Source organism: Ranitomeya imitator, chromosome 1, assembly GCF_032444005.1.
Source record: "Ranitomeya imitator isolate aRanImi1 chromosome 1, aRanImi1.pri, whole genome shotgun sequence".
NCBI classification, from domain to species: domain Eukaryota; kingdom Metazoa; phylum Chordata; class Amphibia; order Anura; family Dendrobatidae; genus Ranitomeya; species Ranitomeya imitator.
Window position 1 is genome coordinate 592,040,611 of NC_091282.1, and position 18,184 is coordinate 592,058,794.

An 18,184-nucleotide genomic window follows, 5' to 3' on the forward strand; every position below is an offset into this window, starting at 1 on the left:
GTTGGTGATGGTATTCTTGATGTTGGTCTACATACAGTGTTTCCTACCAAGAACCTTGTGATTCCCTGACTGCTTTGGCCTTGCGACGATACCTCCACGTTTGCTGCTGGTGGTGTCCTAACCGGTGGGCTTACAGTGAGGGAAGCAATGTAGCATTGGTGCACTTGCTCAGAATGAAGGTAGTCAGCAACGGTACGGGACATTTGGTAGTTAGTCCAGGCTTGCAAGTGCATGCTGGTTAAATGTCTAAGCATGCACGTTGTATTTAAATTTTTGAGATTCTTCCCTCTGCTAAAGGTCTTTGAGCATTTCTTACAGATAACTTTGCACTGATCATTCGGATCTTTGTTAAAAAATTCCTACACTGCACTTTTCCGACTATCTTTTCAGGCATTGCACACTGTGCTACTTTCACCGGATGGCCACGCTGTCCTAAAACAGTTTTTGGTTTTGACAAACATTTTTGGCCAGATACTGGCCTGCCAGATGAAAGCTGTGGCGATGTAAATGGCTGCTGCAGATCATCCTCCTCCGCTTCTGAGCTACTGGCAGCGGCACCCTCTTCCCCCAATGGCTGCCAATCTGGGTCAACAACGGGGTCATCTATCACCTCCTCTTCAATGTCATGTGCACCTTCCTCTGTGTCGCCGTGTAAGGTGCTATAGCGTTCGTGACTGGGCACCATAGTCTCATCAGGGTCAGATTCTGGCTCAGTACACTGCGAGGGCAATGCAGTGATCTGAGTCAATGGAACAGCATAATAATCTAGCTGTGGCTGTGCATCTGTGCACTCCATGTCCGATTCATCTTGTAATGGGCTATTAACAATTTCCCTCTCTAACCCAGGCACGGTATGTGTAAAGAGCTCCATGGAGTAAACTGTAGTGTCGCCTGCCGCATCCTTCACTTTTGGTTTGGGTGAAGGACACAAGGAAGCGACTTGTTCCTTACCGGGAGCATCCACTGATGACTCGCTGCTTTTATTTTTTGAACTTTCGGAAGTGGAGGCGAAAGAGCTAGAGGCTGAGTCAGCAAGGAAAGCCAAAACTTTTTGCTGCTGCTCCGGCTTTAAAAGCTGTTTTCCTACTCCCAGATAAGGGAGCCTTCGAGGCCTTGTGTAGCCAGACGATGACGCTGGCTCAACACCTCGAGCCTTTGGTGCTATTTTGCTTTTCCCACTACCACCAGATGCTCCACCACCATCATCAGTACCAGCTGGCAACGACCGCCCACGGCCTCTTCCACCAGACTTCCTCATTTTTGGAAACATCTAACCAAAATAACAACCATTATATGGTACTGTAAAACAAGGTAGAAGTTGTATATAAACTTGTTGAGAATTTAAATCTCCCTTTTTTGGGGGGGAGACTGCACCAAAACTCAGGCCGAGTGTATTACACTACACAATGTAAGTGGCAGAACATGGCTGGAAGATATACGACAAACAGAACTGACGTAGATCCACTTATTGCCAATTTAAATCTCCCTTTTTTGGGGAGATGTAAGTGGCAGAACGTGGCTGGAAGACATATCCAAAAATACAAGGACTGTAGTACAATTTCAATCTCCCTACAAATGATCTCAGGACAAGTATGGCAGCAATAAAAGGACTGCTGCACACAAAAGTGTGGACAAATAAATAAGATAACTGTGCAAAAAGGAGCAACAGGATTTTTGGTTTAAAAAAAGCAGTTGGTTTGCACAGCGGCGTACAAACAGCAATGCAGCTATCAGGGAGCTTTATAAGGCAGCCTAATAAGCTACAGAGCTGATGCACAAAAACATAAACTCCACTGTCCCTGCAAAGAAAAGGTGGTGTTGGACAGTGGAAATCGCTACAGCACAAGCAGTTTCGGGGTTAATCTTCCCTCTCTAACTATATCCCTTCTTCTGATGCAGCTGCAGCAACCTCTCCCTATGCTACGATCGGCAGAAGTAAGATGGTGGTCGGCGTGGACGCCCCTTTATAGCCCCTGTGATGCCGCAGAAAGCAAGCCAATCACGGTCATTCCCTTCTCTAAGATGGTGGGGACCGAGACCTATGTCATCACGCTGCCCACACTCTGCATCCTCCTTCATTGGCTGAAAAATGGCGCTGAAAAAGTCATACGAAACGCGACTTTGGCGCACAGATCGCTGACCTCATGGCCGATCCCACACTAGGATCGGGTCGGGTTTCACGAAACCCGACTTTGCCGAAAGTCGGCGATTTTTGAATTTGTCCGATCCGTTTCGCTCAACCCTAATTGCCTGTACATACAATTTTCTCACCTCGTAATATTTTTATATACTTTTATAAACACTGCCTAATCTTTTTGGAGTAAAAGCTATAATATTTACTAGTCTCATCCATCTTGCTCTAAAACGTACCTCCAGCATCCTCTGAAGTAAATTACGCTACTGATTGGTTTGGCTCCTGAGTCGCTATTAGTCATAGGAATAGGAGCTGGTGGCAGCAGACCATATTGAGCTTGTTGGGTAAAGCTGGCAGTGACGGAATGGGGTTTATAAGTGTATTGCTCAGCTGCGGCTGGGAATAATTATATCACCCTCACTGCAGTCTGTGCCCAATAGCCAGTACATAGCAGGCAGCCATTCTGGCGACTATTTATCCTAGGTGCAATTCCCTTACTGACCTTAGGGTAAGGGGGTGCCAGAAAGCTGCAAGTTCCAAACTGGAACAGGGAAGTGGGATGTAACTAAATCCCTCCAGAACAAACTGGGGACAACCAAACAACCCCCGATTTATAACAGACATGTTAAATCAAGGTATGTCAACTAAGTAGCATCACAGGTGTCTACAATCTTGGAATCAGTTAGTGGGCCTGTATATAAGGCTACAGATTCTCACTGTACTCTTTGGTGTCATGCTGTGTATCACACTCAACATGGACCAGAGTAAGTGAAGGAAAGAGTTGTCTAAGGAGATTAGAAATTAAATTATAGACAAACATGTTAAAGGTAAAAGTTATAAGACCATCTCCAAGCAGCTTGATGTTCCTGTGACTACAGTTGCACATATTATTCAGAAATTTAAGAGCCATGGGACTGTAGCCAACCTCCTTGGATGTGGTCGCATGAGGACGACAAATTGATGACAAATTAAAGAGACGGATAATACAAATGTTAACAAAAGAGCCCAGAAAAACTTCTAAACAGATTAAAGGTGAACTTCAACCTCAATCAATCATTACAGTGAGGAATATGCGCATATTCCTCACTGTAATGAGCGGGACCATGTGACCGCTCACACAGGACCTGCTGCCAGCGGCCACTGAGAGGAGACATCGCAGGAGCTGGGTGAGTATTTCCCTGGGGTAGGGGGGGGGCACAGGGGATGGGAGGCAGGAGGAGACACACGAACTTTATTTTTAAGGGAAAATTTAAAAAAAACATTGATTTTTTTTTATACCTTCTCTCCAGCGAACGCTGCTGGGGGGAAGGAATGAATGCCGGCTTCAGCATCACACGCAGGGGACAGCGCTTAAATGTAGTGCTGTCTTCTGCATGGTCCGTGTGGTCCTCAGTCGGCACACGGGCGGCACACGGCTGCCGAACGTGTGCCACACTGATGTGCTACGTGAGCACACGGACACACTGACACAGCGACACACAGACACGGATAATTCCGGTACCGATTTCCCCGGTACCAGAATTATTTGGACGTGTGAAAGAGGCCTTAGGGTGTGTTGGTGGAAAGGCTGAAGTCAGAGGTAATGTGATAATGTGAGAGAATATAGAATCTGCCAGTTACAGACTATTTTTACCATAATAATGCCTCATAAGAAAAGGAATTCCATGGCACGAATGTCAGTAAAAAGAAAAGCTGCAATACGCGCCAATGAAAAATGTGAAGACAGAGAAACCAAGCTGACACACATCAGAATAACAGCTGCTTCCTCAAGGGCCAATGAACTTTCTGAGGAGAGGGAAGCGAGGCTTACAGACATGAAAACAAGATCTGCTTCCTCAAGAGCCAATGAACTTTCTGAGGAGATTTGTGACCTGTTCAAGAGTTGGAACAGCCAAAAATCTGTTCGTCTTTGCATCTGAAGGAAAAACTAAGAATGTTGTTTATCAAAAGGCTCTTGAATAAATAGTAGAAGATTACTTCAAATTACTTGGCCAATTTAGTTAAATCTGTGTGGAATATCTCTGGTGTTGAAATACATGCTGTGAAATGCTTCTATTAGCTTAGTTTTTGCCTTTTAATAATTACATTTCTATCTATTTGTTTTGTGGTTTTTGTGTGCAGAATAAATTTTTGTTAACACGTTCTATTTTGCTAACAGCATTTATTAACCCGGGCGAAGCCGGGTAGTACAGCTAGTATACCTATAAAGAGAAAAATCAGACAAGCTGAACATTTTGCAGTGGCCTCTTAATTTTTACCAGAGCTGTATAAATCAGTGCTAGGAATACAGACAGTGTATATGGGTCTACAGATATCAGTGCTAGGTAGGCTGGCATTTTATGTAGCATGCTTCATTGCATGCAGCAAGAGGGGCCATTCCATTACTGTCTGCTGCTGCCTATTACAGAAATTGACCCCAGATATACAGTAGCCCCAGGTATCAGTGGCCAGGAATATTTTGTTTTTCCATCTTAATCCTCTTTTTAGTATTTAAAAGCAAACCAGAGCACAGCTTTTTTTCCTTTTGCTTGTTGGCACTTTTGAATACAACAAGATCCTTTCCATAGTACAACGTTAAAATACAGCCATTTTAAACAGGCGCTTGGCCATCACACTGGTCACATCTGAGTGCGCATAAAATTCTGGCATTTTTATGATAGTATTAATTTTTTGGCGTGTCTTATACAAGTTCTTGACACCAGTTTGCTTAAAAAAAATATATACCTACAGTACATGGCAGATATTTTACACTGTGCTTTCTGTGCCTCACGGATCACCTAGCATTGTGCTATAAATTATTGCATTTCACACCGCCAGTGAATTTTTGTTGTTTTATGTGAAGCTTAGTGATTAACAGTGAGGGTTGAGCGACTTTTTCTTTTTTTAGAATCGTTTCGGGTTTCGCGAAACTCGACTTTCTCAAAAGTCAGGTCGGGTGAAATCGGCCGATTATTGCGAAAAGTCGGGGGTCGGCCGAAACACAAAGTCGGCAGTGAGTGGAGGACTGGAAAACACCTACAGTGTCCATTTTAATGCCAAAAACATCAATTCATATTACTGAAGCTTGTCAGTCTTAATACTTTATAATAATAGTTAGGCATTGAAAACAGGGGCTCATTTGGCTAAAGTTGTGGGGGGGGGAGGGTAGGGCTGGCTCAAGATTTTCGTGGGCCCGGGAAACGCAGAATACATCACGGCGGTGGAGCAGGGAGAGGTAAGTATTTCAACTTTGCAAGTGCTGTGATCCTGAGCAAGCAGGGGGGTTCACTAGTTGGCACTGGCACAGGGCCCCTCATAGTACGGCGGTGTGTTTGACGGCGGGCAGCGCCTCCCACTGTCAGAGACACTTTTTCATACTATGAGGGGCCCTGTGCCAGTGCCAACAAGTATGCCCACCCACCTGATGAAGGAACCTGCACTTTCATCTGCACCTTCCTCTTTGTCCCGTGTAAGGTGGTATAATATGTGGGAAGGGGAACCTGACTTTCAGCAGGGTCAGATTCTGGCTGTGTAGAGTGTAAGGGGAATGTAGTGGTCTGGGTCAATGTACCAGCAGAGTCATCTAGCACTGGCTGGGCAATGGGCAGGATGAGGAGGAAACACAGATATAGGCCCAAATAATAAAGTAGGCTAAATGCAGTTCAAAAGTGGTAACAGGACTAAACAGGCGACATAGCATTGTTCAGTGGAGGACAACTGTAATGAGTGGCAGACACAGTTAGTAGGCCCAAGTAATAAAGTGGGCCAAATGCAGTTCAAAATTGGTAACAGGAGTAAACAGGCGGCTCAGCTTTATTCAGTGGAGAAGAAAAGCAAGGAGCGGCAGACACCGTTAGTAGGCCCAACCAAGCAAGTAGGCCAAATGCAGTTTAATATCCAAATCAGGATGAAAATTGAGGCTCAGATTTGTACAGTGTAGGAGAACAACAAGCAGCGGCAGACACCGTTAGTAGGCCCAACCAAACAAGTAGGCCAAATGCAGTTTAATATCTGAAACAGGATGAAAATTGAGGCTCAGCTTTGTTCAGTGTAGGAGAACAACAAGCAGCGGCAGACACCGTTAGCAGGCCCAACCAAACAGGTAGGCCAAATGCAGTTTAATATCTGAAACAGGATGAAAATTGAGGCTCAGTTTTGTTCAGTGGAGGAGAAAAGCAAGGAGCGACAGACACCATTAGTAGGCCCAACCAAACAAGTAGGCCAAATGCAGTTTAATATTTGAAACTGGAGTAAACTGGCAGCTCAGCTTTGTTCAGTGGAGGACAACTGTAATGGGAGGCAGACACCGTTAGTAGGCCCAACCAAACAAGTAGGCCAAATGCAGTTTAATATCTGAAACAGGATGAAAATTGAGGCTCAGCTTTGTTCAGTGGAGGAGCAAGGAGCAGCAGACACCGTTAGTAGGCCCAACCAAACAAGTAGGCCAAATGCAGTTTAATATCCGAAACAGGATGAAAATTGAGGCACAGCTTTGCACAGTGGAGGAGAAAAGCAAGGAGCGGCAGACACCGTTAGTAGGCTCGACCAAACAAGTAGGCCAAATGCAGTTTAATATTTGAAACAGGAGTAAACTGGCGGCTCAGCTTTGTTCAGTGGAGGACAACTGTAATGGGAGGCAGACACAGTTAGTAGGCCTAAATAAGTAAGTAGACTAAATGCAGTTCAAAATTGGTAACAGGACTAACCAGGCGGCATAGCTAGGTACTGGGGTGGGCTCCTCTGCTGAGTAGCAGACAGTGGTAGTAGGTGCAAAGTATTAACTAGTCTAAATGGAGGCCAGGGCCCCTGTATATTTTAACTATCAGCTATCATCTCAACAAATTTGTATTGGCAGTGCCATTGAAGCATTTAACAGCACAGACTACACAGTGGTGGAGCTGGGAGAGGTAAGTATTACAAGTGGTAGAGCACTGTTCGAGCTGGGGTCGAACACTCTCTTGAGGGCGGCGGTACTGGCACAGGGCCCCTCATATTACAACGGTGTGTATGACATTGGGGGGTGTGCACCACCACCGTCAGAGACACTTCATTGTACTATGAGGGACCCTGTACCAGTGCCATCGCCCAAAAGTGAGCACACCCACCTGTCCAGGCAAACGGCACTCGCACGGGTGCTTGCGCCAAGTTGTGACCACGGCCCTGTGGGGGGAGTCACACCATTTAGGGAGGTATAAAAATGGCCTATAGTGGACATTCAGCAGCTGCAAATGGAGGAATTGGAGCAGTCCGTGAGAGGAGGCCAAAAGCAAGACATTTTTCAGGCAAGCTAAGTGTCAGCAGGGGAAGGTGGGGCAAAATAATTTGAAATCCATGATTGGTTCATTTTAATGAAGGTTAGATCATCAACATTTTGGGTAGCCAGACGAGTCCTTTTTTCGGTCAGTATTAAACCAGCAGCACTGAAGAATCTTTCTGATAGCACACTAGCAGCTGGGCCAGCGATCTCCTGTAATGCATATTCTGCCAATTCAGGCCAGGTGTCTATTTTTGATGCCCAGTAATCAAAGGGGAATGACCTGTGAGGGAGAACATCAATAAGGGGGGAAAAATAGTTCGTAACCATACTTGTCTCCTGTCACTTTGAATCGATGCAGCTGTACCTGTCGTGTCTGCGGTCATTGTGAAATCACTCCACAACCTGGTCATAAAACCCCTCTGTCCAACGCCACTTCTGATTTGTGCACCTCTAACACCTCTGCCATGTTGCCCCCTACAGCTCGTGTGAGAACCATCACCACCGCTGTGTGCTGGGAATGCCTGAACCAAACAGTCTACAAGAGTTGCTTGTTTGGTAGCCAATATTTGCTCAAGGTTCTCATGTGGCATGATATTTTGTAATTTTCCTTTATATCGTGGATCCAGGAGGCAGGCCAACCAGTAATCGTCATCGGCCATCATTTTTATAATACAGGGGTCCCTTTTTAGGATACTGCTTGTGCTGGGTTGAGGAGCACTTTCTTGCAAATCAACATCACTTGTCTACCGCAAAAACCCTGTGCCTGACCTTGCAACGCCACCAGTTTCTATTGCCCCCTGAGAAGCATCCTCCTCCCATAAATATTTATCCCCATCATCCTCCCCCTCCTCCTCTTCGTCTGCCACCTCGTCCAGGAGAGTTCTCTGAGCAGACAATGGCTAACTGTCATCAAGGCTTCCCTCCTCCTCGGCTGCAGACGCATGCTCCTTAATGTGCGTCAAACTTTGCATCAGCAGATGCATTAGTGAGATGCTCATGCTTATGATGGCGTCGTCTGCACTTATCAGCCATGTGCATTCCTCAAAACACTGAAGGACTTGACAGAGGTCTTGTAGCTTCAACCACTGCACACCAGACAACTCCATGTCTGCCATCCAACTGCCTGCCCGTGTATGTGTATCCTCCCACAAATACATTACAGCACGCCTCTGTTCGCACAGCCTCTGAAGCATATGCAGTGTGGAGTTCCACTTTGTTGCAAAGTCGATTATTAGGCGGTGCTGGGGAAGCTTCAGCGATCGCTGATGGTTCGGCATACGGCTGGAGTGTACGGGCGACCGGCGGATGTGCGAGCAAAGTCATCACACCTTCAGGAGCAGGGCTGGTAACCCCGGATAATTTTTCAGGAAGCACTGCACCACCAGGTTCAAGGTGTGAGCCAGGCAAGGTATGTGTTTCAGTTCTGAAATGTCTATGGCAGCCATAAAATTCCTTCCGTTATCACTGACTACCTTGCCTGCATCAAGATGTACACTGCCCAGCCATGACTGAGTTTCTTGCCGCAAGTACTCAGCCAGTACTTCCGCGGTGTGTCTGTTGTTGCCCAAACACTTCATTTCCAACATAGCCTGCTGACGCTTACCACTAGCTGTTCCATAATGTGACACCTCGTGTGCAACACTGGCAGCTGCGGATCGAGTGGTCGGGCGACTGCGCTCTGTATCCACAGAGCTTTCGCATCTGGAGGAGGAGGAGTGTCGAACGCCTACTGCCAACTGTTTCCTAGACCGTGGGCTAGGCAGAACTGTCCAACTATGGCTGTCCCCTGTGGACCCTGCATCCACCACATTAACCCAGTGCACCGTGATGGACACGTAACGTCCCTGGCCATGCCTACTGGTCCATGCATCTGTTGTGAGGTGCACCTTTCTACTGACTGATTGCCTGAGTGCATGGAGAATGCGGTCTTTGACATGCTGTTGGAGGGCTGGGATGGCTTTTCTCGCAAAGAAGTGCCGACTGGGTAGTGTTTTTGGTTTTGTCAAACGATTTTGTCCAGATACGGGCCTGCCAGATGAAAGCTGTTGCGATGTAGATGCCTGCTGCGGATCATCCTCCTCCGCTTCGGAGCTACCGGCAGCGGCACCCTCTTCCCCCAATTGCTGCCAATCTTGGTCAACAACTGGGTCATCTATCACCTCCTCTTCAATGTCATGTGCACCTTCCTCTGTGTCACCATGTAAGGTGCTATAGTGTTCGGGACGGGGCACCATAGTCTCATCAGGGTCAGATTCTGGCTCTGTACACTGCGAGGGCAATGTAGTAATCTGAGTCAATGGAACAGCATAATAATCTAGCTGTGGCTGTGCATCTGTGCACTCCATGTCCGATTCATCTTATAATGGGCTGTTAACTATTTCCCTTTCTATCCCTGGCACGGTATGTGTAAAGAGCTCTATGGAGTAAACTGTAGTGTCGCCTGCCGCATCCTTCACTTTTGCTTTGGATGAAGGCCACAAGGAAGTGACTTGCTCCTGACCAGGAGCATCCACTGATGACTCACTGCTTTTATATTTTGAACTTTCTGAAGATGAGGCGAAAGAGCTAGAGGATGAGTCAGCAAGGAAAGCCAAAACTTTTCCCTACTGCTCCGGCTTTAAAAGTGGTTTTCCTACTCCCAGATAGGGGAGCCTTCGAGGCCTTGTGTAGCCAGACGATGACGCTGGATCAACACCTCCAGCCTTAGGTGCTATTTTGCTTTTCCCACTACCACCAGATGCCTCCCCACCAGCAGTACCAGCTGGCAATGACCGCCCACGGCCTCTTCCATCAGACTTCCTCATTTTTTAATCTAACCAAAATAACAACTGTTATATGGTACTGTTAAACAAGGTAGAAGGTGTATATAAACTTGTTGGCAATTTAAATCTCCCTTTTTTTGGGGGGGAGACTGCAGCAAAAACAGGCCCTGTGTATTACACTACACAATGTAAGTGGCACAACGTGGCTGGCAGATATACGACAAACAGAACTGACGTATAGAAACTTGTTGGCAATTTAAATCTCCCTTTTTTGGGGGGGAGACTGCAGCAAAAAATAGGCCCTGTGTATTACACTACACAATGTAAGTGGCAGAACGTGGCTGGCAGATATACGACAAACAGAACTGACGTATAGAAACTTGTTGGAAATTTAAATCTCCCTATTTTTTGGGGGGGGGGGAGACTGCAGCAAAAAACAGGCCCTGTGTATTACACTCAGGGCTGCCACTAGAAATTTTGGGGCCCCATACTGGCAAAATTTTCGGGGCCCCCTTGAAACTCCGTCCAGGCTCCACCCCAGCCCCGCCTCCAGGCTCCACCCCATGAACTATCCACAGTCCCACCGCTCTCTCTTGGAAAATCTCCACTTCTCACCTATCACACATTAACAGTTCCCATCACCAGATCACACATACAGCCGGCAGCTTTTGTTTTGGCCAAAAGATTTTTTAAGCCGCCACCATAACACGGTAGACACTTTTGGCCGGGCCCTACTCTACTGTAACCTACTAAATATTTGTTAAAATATGCAATACAATTTAGGTATATTTTTATTTATTTTTCAATTTTTAAAATGACCTATAATACTACATACAAGGAACAAATACCACAGCACTATGACCAGATGACATATTACCACCACAGTGATCGAATAATATAAAATACAAGGAACAAATACCGCTACACCATGACCAGACCGCATATTACCACCAATGACTGAATACTACAATACTGATCAGTAATAAAAAAACAAACACAATACTATCACCATCAGTGCCATTATGCACAGGAGATCTGTAATTAGTAAGCAGTGTCCGTGTACAGGTAATACAGTGGTCACCGGTGACATTACACACAGGAGTTCTGTATATAATGTATAGGTAATACAGTGATCACTGGTGACATTGTACACAGGACCTCTGTATATAGTATACAGTGTATAGTGTCAGTGTATAGGTAACACTGACTCACCAGTGACGTCTCTAGGTGAAGTCCTTCATCTTTCATCCAGCACAGACCGCCATCACTTCATCCAACCAGGACTCGTCTCTGCAGGTGCAGGAAATAAAACAGTTATCTCGAGTTCCGCTTGTAGAACACATTACTTAATTTTCCCAACTTCTACATTACACCACATGAAGAAGGCAACATAGTATCACTCTGCACAGTAACAGGACCGCCCCCCCATTTAAAACAGTTTACTCAAAAAATAAAATAAATACATCACTGCAATAATAATATCCCTTAATTAGCCCCTATGGTAATATTCGCCATCCTAGCCCCCGTGTGTCTCATTCCAGGCTCCAGCCATATGTTCTCCCATCCTGCCCTCATGAGTATCCATTCTGCCCCATATGATCTCCCCATCCTGCCCCATCTGTTTCCAATCTTGCCCCATCTGTCTCCATTCTGCCCCATCTGTTTCCAATCCTGCCCCATCTGTGTCCAGCACTCTGCCCCATCTGTGTCCAGCACTCTGCCCCATCTGTGTCCAGCACTCTGCCCCATCTGTGTCCAGCACTCTGCCCCATCTGTGTCCAGCACTCTGCCCCATCTGTGTCCAGCACTCTGCCCCATCTGTGTCCAGCACTCTGCCCCATCTGTGTCCAATCCTGCCCCATCTGTGTCCAGCACTCTGCCCCATCTGTGTCCAATCCTGCCCCATCTGTGTCCAATCCTGCCCCATCTGTGTCCAGCACTCTGCCCCATCTGTGTCCAATCCTGCCCCATCTGTGTCCAGCACTCTGCCCCATCTGTGTCCAATCCTGCCCCATCTGTGTCCAGCACTCTGCCCCATCTGTGTCCAATCCTGCCCCATCTGTGTCCAGCACTCTGCCCCATCTGTGTCCAGCACTCTGCCCCATCTGTGTCCAGCACTCTGCCCCATCTGTGTCCAGCACTCTGCCCCATCTGTGTCCAATCCTGCCCCATCTGTGTCCAGCACTCTGCCCCATCTGTGTCCAATCCTGCCCCATCTGTGTCCAGCACTCTGCCCCATCTGTTTCCAATCCTGCCTCATCTCTGTCCAGCACTCTGCCCCATCTCTGTCCAGCACCTCTGCCCCATCTCTGTCCAGCACTCTGCCCCATCTCTGTCCAGCACTCTGCCCCATCTCTGTCCAGCACTCTGCCCCATCTCTGTCCAGCACTCTGCCCCATCTCTGTCCAGCACTCTGCCCCATCTCTGTCCAGCACTCTGCCCCATCTCTGTCCAATCCTGCCCCATCTGTGTCCAGCACTCTGCCCCATCTGTGCCCAGCACTCTGCCCCATCTGTGCCCAGCACTCTGCCCCATCAGTGCCCAGCACTCTGCCCCATCAGTGTCCAGCACTCTGCCCCATCAGTGTCCAGCACTCTGCCCCATCAGTGTCCAGCACTCTGCCCCATCAGTGTCCAGCACTCTGCCCCATCTGTGTCCAATCCTGCCCCATCTGTGTCCAGCACTCTGCCCCATCTGTGTCCAGCACTCTGCCCCATCTGTGTCCAATCCTGCCCCATCTCTGTCCAGCACTCTGCCCCATCTCTGTCCAGCACTCTGCCCCATCTCTGTCCAGCACTATGCCCCATCTCTGTCCAGCACTATGCTCCATCTCTGTCCAGCACTATGCCCCATCTCTGTCCACCACTCTGCCCCATCTCTGTCCACCACTCTGCCCCATCTCTGTCCACCACTCTGCCCCATCTCTGTCCAGCACTCTGCCCCATCTCTGTCCAGCACTCTGCCCCATCTCTGTCCAGCACTCTGCCCCATCTCTGTCCAGCACTCTGCCCCATCTCTGTTCAGCTTTCTGCCCCCCCCTGTGTCCAGCTTTCTGCCCCCCCCGTGTCCAGCTTTACTGCCCTGGAAAGTGGCTGGCAGATATATACGACAAACAGAACTGACGTATAGAAACTTGATGTCAATTTAAATCTCCCTTTTTTTGGGGGGGAGACTGCAGCAAAAAACAGGCCCTGTGTATTACACTACACAATGTAAGTGGCACAATGTGGCTGGCCGATATATCAAAAAATACAAGGGCTGTAGTACAATTTCAATCTCCCTACAATGATCAAAGGACAAGTATGGCAGCAATAAAAAGGTTTCTTTGTCCACACTTGTGTGCAGCAGTCAAGAGAACTGTGCAGAAAGGAGCATCAGGATTTTTGCTTTTAAAAAAGCATGACCGTGTATGGCCAATATGGCTCCTTCTTACCCATAAAAACCCTCACCCACATCCCGTGTAAACAAAAAAACATACTTTAAATAAAAACGTAACACAATAGCTTCTTTGGATAATTGTATTGTTTGTTAATAAACTGGCCACAAACATTTTCTTTAAGCATTAGCATAATTTATGCAAAAATTCGAGGGGAGGGTCCTTGGAGCCCATCGGGAAAATTCTGGCTTAAAATATTTTGGCAAAACCAGAACTTAAACACCTCAACTTACCCTCAGCCGTACCACCAGCTCGAGGGCACCATAATTCCCGTTTCGTGAAAATTAACCACCACCAGCTCCCAGGGTAAAACCCCCGTCCAGAGCCTGTAACCAAAATGCCAGAACAACAAACCCGTTTAACTGTCCGGAATTTCCTTCAAACTCCTTCGCCACTGAATCCGCATCAACTCCAAGAACCCCACCCCCCGCATCAAACTCACAGCCCTGAGCATCTCAGGCTTGTGAGTGCCCCAACGCCACCACAGCTTTCTCAATTCCTTCCTGTATTGACAGGGCCCACAAATCAATGCCAATCTTATTCAGGTGAACCCCATCTTCCTTCCAAAAATTACGAACACCCGCTTCCAAGTCAAAGTGCCGAACAACACTTATACCCCCATTTCTGGATACAAACTTTGCTACCGCCCTGTTCAGCTTCACCCGAGCCCTGTTGATCCCCTTAAAGGATCGCACCAACTTCCACTTCTTACAAGGGACAATGTCTGACCAGACTGTTAACACCCCCAGGAATGCCATCCACAACCGGAGAAAATCAAATCGAATGTCCCTTATCAAATCTCTTACCGATTTGGAGCCTAAGTCATTCCCGCCCAAATGAACCACCACGATATCTGGTGCTCTATCCATGAAAAATAAGAAATCGCCCTGCTCCAAACCATACCCCTAAAACCGAGCCACCGCACGACAACTTGCTCCCTACTAAAACCCAACTGCCTACCGTTCGGCCTAGTGTCCGCCTGAAGCGCCCCCCAAAGATTTGGGTCCCGACCTGAAATATAACAATAACAGTAACCGTTAGGTAAGGCTCATTAAACTACACAGCCACCGCAATTGGTGCAGAACATAAGACAGATAATGGCCTGAGCTCCAACGACCGATCCGCTTGATCACTTCTGACCCCAGGCCAAGGCTATCAGCCTCTGACACTGCCCCAATTCTGAACGAATGCGATCCGTACACGGCCCGCAAAAACCCAAAGCCCCTAAACTCTTTTGAAGAATTGCAATGAACTGAAAACGGGACAGGAAAACCCCTTCTTGATGGCACAACAATGGGCCCGACCGACCGGCCCACAAACTCCAATAAGCCTTTAAACACTGTTCCGGGCACATCAATGACCCAGCAACTCTGCCCAGCACTACCCTTTTTCCCACCCCAGCTTGATCTGTCTTTGAACAGCGGATCCAAAACACAATACCACCAGCCCAAAAATCAACGTCTTGTGCCAATAAACCACCCGCTCTAACCCTGCTACGGTACACAAATTCCCCTATTCGTAAAGCCCCGAAAAAGGCCAAAAAAAAGGCCAATTGAAACAATACTGTTTCAAACTGAGAGCAGCAGATGCCCTCCAATATGCCGCCTAAACGCTCAAGGACATTAAACGATATAGGCCGGCGCCCATCGACACTTCCCTTCCGCAAACCTTTCAATGCTTGCCGTACCAGAACATTTTTTGTCACATCCACCGAGCCCTCTAGCTTGAAACCAAAAGCTAAGCCGGCCACAAATCTGTTCACCTTAGAGATAGACCAGCCATAGTCTGCTGCCCTACCAACCAAACACAAAACGGCTAACAACTTGTCGTCTTCCGAACCTACCCCACCCCACTGCAACAACGAACTTTGCCAAATATTCCAAGATGTTTCCTATGCCGCCCAAGTCTGACTCGTAACTGAGGCCCGAATCAACCGTCCCGCTCCTCCGTAGGAATCATCCACAAGCGCGAAGGGCATACCACTCCTGCTGCATCCGCTTCTGGTGCCAGCTCCCGGAAACATTCCCACTGTAAACGAGATAAAGCATCTGCTAACGAATTTTGCACGCCAGGTACATGTACCGCTGAAATCCATGCGTTGATCTCCAGACATCTTAAGACAAGCTCTCTCACAAACTTTATCACAGGAGGAGATGACGCTAACAGCGTGTTGATCACCGACACCACACTCATATTGTCGCAATGAAATCTAATTCTGCGGTTCGCAAATGCGCGACCCCAAATGAACACAGCCACCACAATGGGGAAACAACTCCATCAAAGCGAGATTTTTTGTGAAACCGCCCTTATGCCTACTGTCCGGCCACGTTCAACACTCCACTGTCCTGCGCAATAGGTCCCGTAACCAACGCTGCCTGCTGCGTCCGTGTAAAACTCACAATCAAAATTATTAACCATCTGATGCTGTATCAGAGAGAGACCGTTATAGTGCACCAAAAAACTCTGCCATACCAACACATCGTCCTTAAGCTCTTGACCAAGTCGAATAAAATGATGGGGGGCCCGCACCCCGCCGTCGCCCTGGACAACCTACGGCAAAAAATTTGTCCCATGGGCATAATCCTACACGCAAAATTCAAGCGACCCAGCAAAGACTGCAACTCTTTCAAAGTCACCTTTGTGAGCCTGACAACGTGACCAACCTCCCGTTTCAGGGGCAACAATTTATCCACTGGCAACCTGCATTCCATTTTTTCCGAGTCTATCAGAATACCCAGAACACTTAAAACCGTACAAGGGCCTTCGGTTTTTTCCTTAGCCAAGGGGACACCAAAAAGCTCCACCACCCACTCCATGGCAGCCAAAGTATTTCTGCACACATTTGAATCGGGAAGACCTATAAACAAAAAGTCGTCCAAGTAATGAATGACAGACGGAACACCAGCCACCTCTCTGACAACCCATTCTAGAAAGGTACTAAACGTCTTGAACAAGGAACATGAAATGGCACAACCCATTGGTAAACATCTGTCTAGATGATAACCATCATTCCAAAAACATCCTAACAACGGAATACTGTCCGGATGAATCGGAACTAATCTAAAGGCAGACTCCACATCCGTCTTTGCCAACAAAGCTCCCGTGCCGTAACTGCGCACCCAATGCACCAACATGTCGAACGCCGTATAAACCACTGAACACCACTCTTGCAAAATGCCATCGTTAACAGACGACCCCTTCGGGTACGACAAATGGTGAATTAAGCGAAATTAATTTGGTTCCTTTTTCAGGACCACCCCCAACGAGGAGACGATCATCCCTTCAACAGGTAAACATGTAAACGGACCAGCCATTCTCCCCAACGCCACCTCCTTTTTTAACTTTTCACTGACCACTGCTGCATGAACCGCAGCCGACCTCAAATTCTTAAGCGACGTTTTTTTTGGAAGTGCATTTGAACAGCAAGGAGGATTGCTGTTAAGGGGAACTAGAGAAAAAAAATCTATAAATCTTCAGCATAGCGAGTGTGAGCGAGCTGAGTGTGAGCTGAGTGTAAGTGTGAACGGCGGTAAGTGTGACTTGTGATTCAGTGACTTTGGATTCAGGGAGTTTCCAAGGGAGGAATTGCTGTCTGTTTTTTTTATAAATACTTTGTATTTATTTATTTATTCATTTTAATATTTAACTTTTCTGCCTGGTGCAATCCCCATTAGGAAATGTGCTCCACTATTGTTATTGCCATCCAGTGCACATCTTGCCACATGTATGCAGTCCTTGTGCAGCTGATCGAGGGTGCATACTGCTGTGCGAGATGTGAGCACGTTGTGCATTTGGAAACCCAGATTCTGAATCTAAATATGCAGCTGGCAACACTGAGATCCATAGACAATATGGAGAGGAGTCTTCTGCTCACGGAGCAGACGCTCAATGGGATAGATGAGGGGGGGATGGTAGGATGGAGCTGCAGGACGATGAAGTAGCAAGCTGGGTGACAGTTAGGAAGCGGGGTAGAGGGAAGAGTGCAAGGGAGGCTAGTCCTGATCTGGAACACCCCAATAAGTTTGCTAAGTTGGCAGATGAGGGGGGTGCCAGTACAGGGGTAGCACTGCAGCAGCCAGGCATGTTCTCTGAAAGCCGGAGGAGTGACTGCTCCAGTAAGGAGGGAAATAGGAGAGCAGGGCAGGCCAGACAGGTGCTGGTAGTGGGGGACTCAATTATTAGGGGAACAGATAGGGCAATCTGTCACAAAGACAGGGATCATCAAATGGTGTGCTGCCTACCTGGCGCTCGAGTCCAACACATCGCTGATCGGGTGGACAGATTACTGGGAGGGGCTGGTGAGGACCCAGCGGTCATGGTGCACATTGGCACAAATGTCAAAGTTAGAGGTAGGTGGAAGGTCCTTAAAGATGATTTCAGGGAATTAGGCCGCAAGCTGAAAGCAAGGACCTCCAACGTGGTATTTTCCGAAATACTGCCTGTACCACGTGCCACGCCAGAGAGGCAACGGGAGATTAGGGAGGTTAATAAGTGGCTCAAGAATTGATGTAGGAAGGAGGGGTTTGGGTTCCTGCAGAACTGGGCCGACTTCTCAGTTGGCTACAGGCTCTATGCTAGGGACGGGCTGCATATCAATGGGGAAGGTGCAGCTGGGC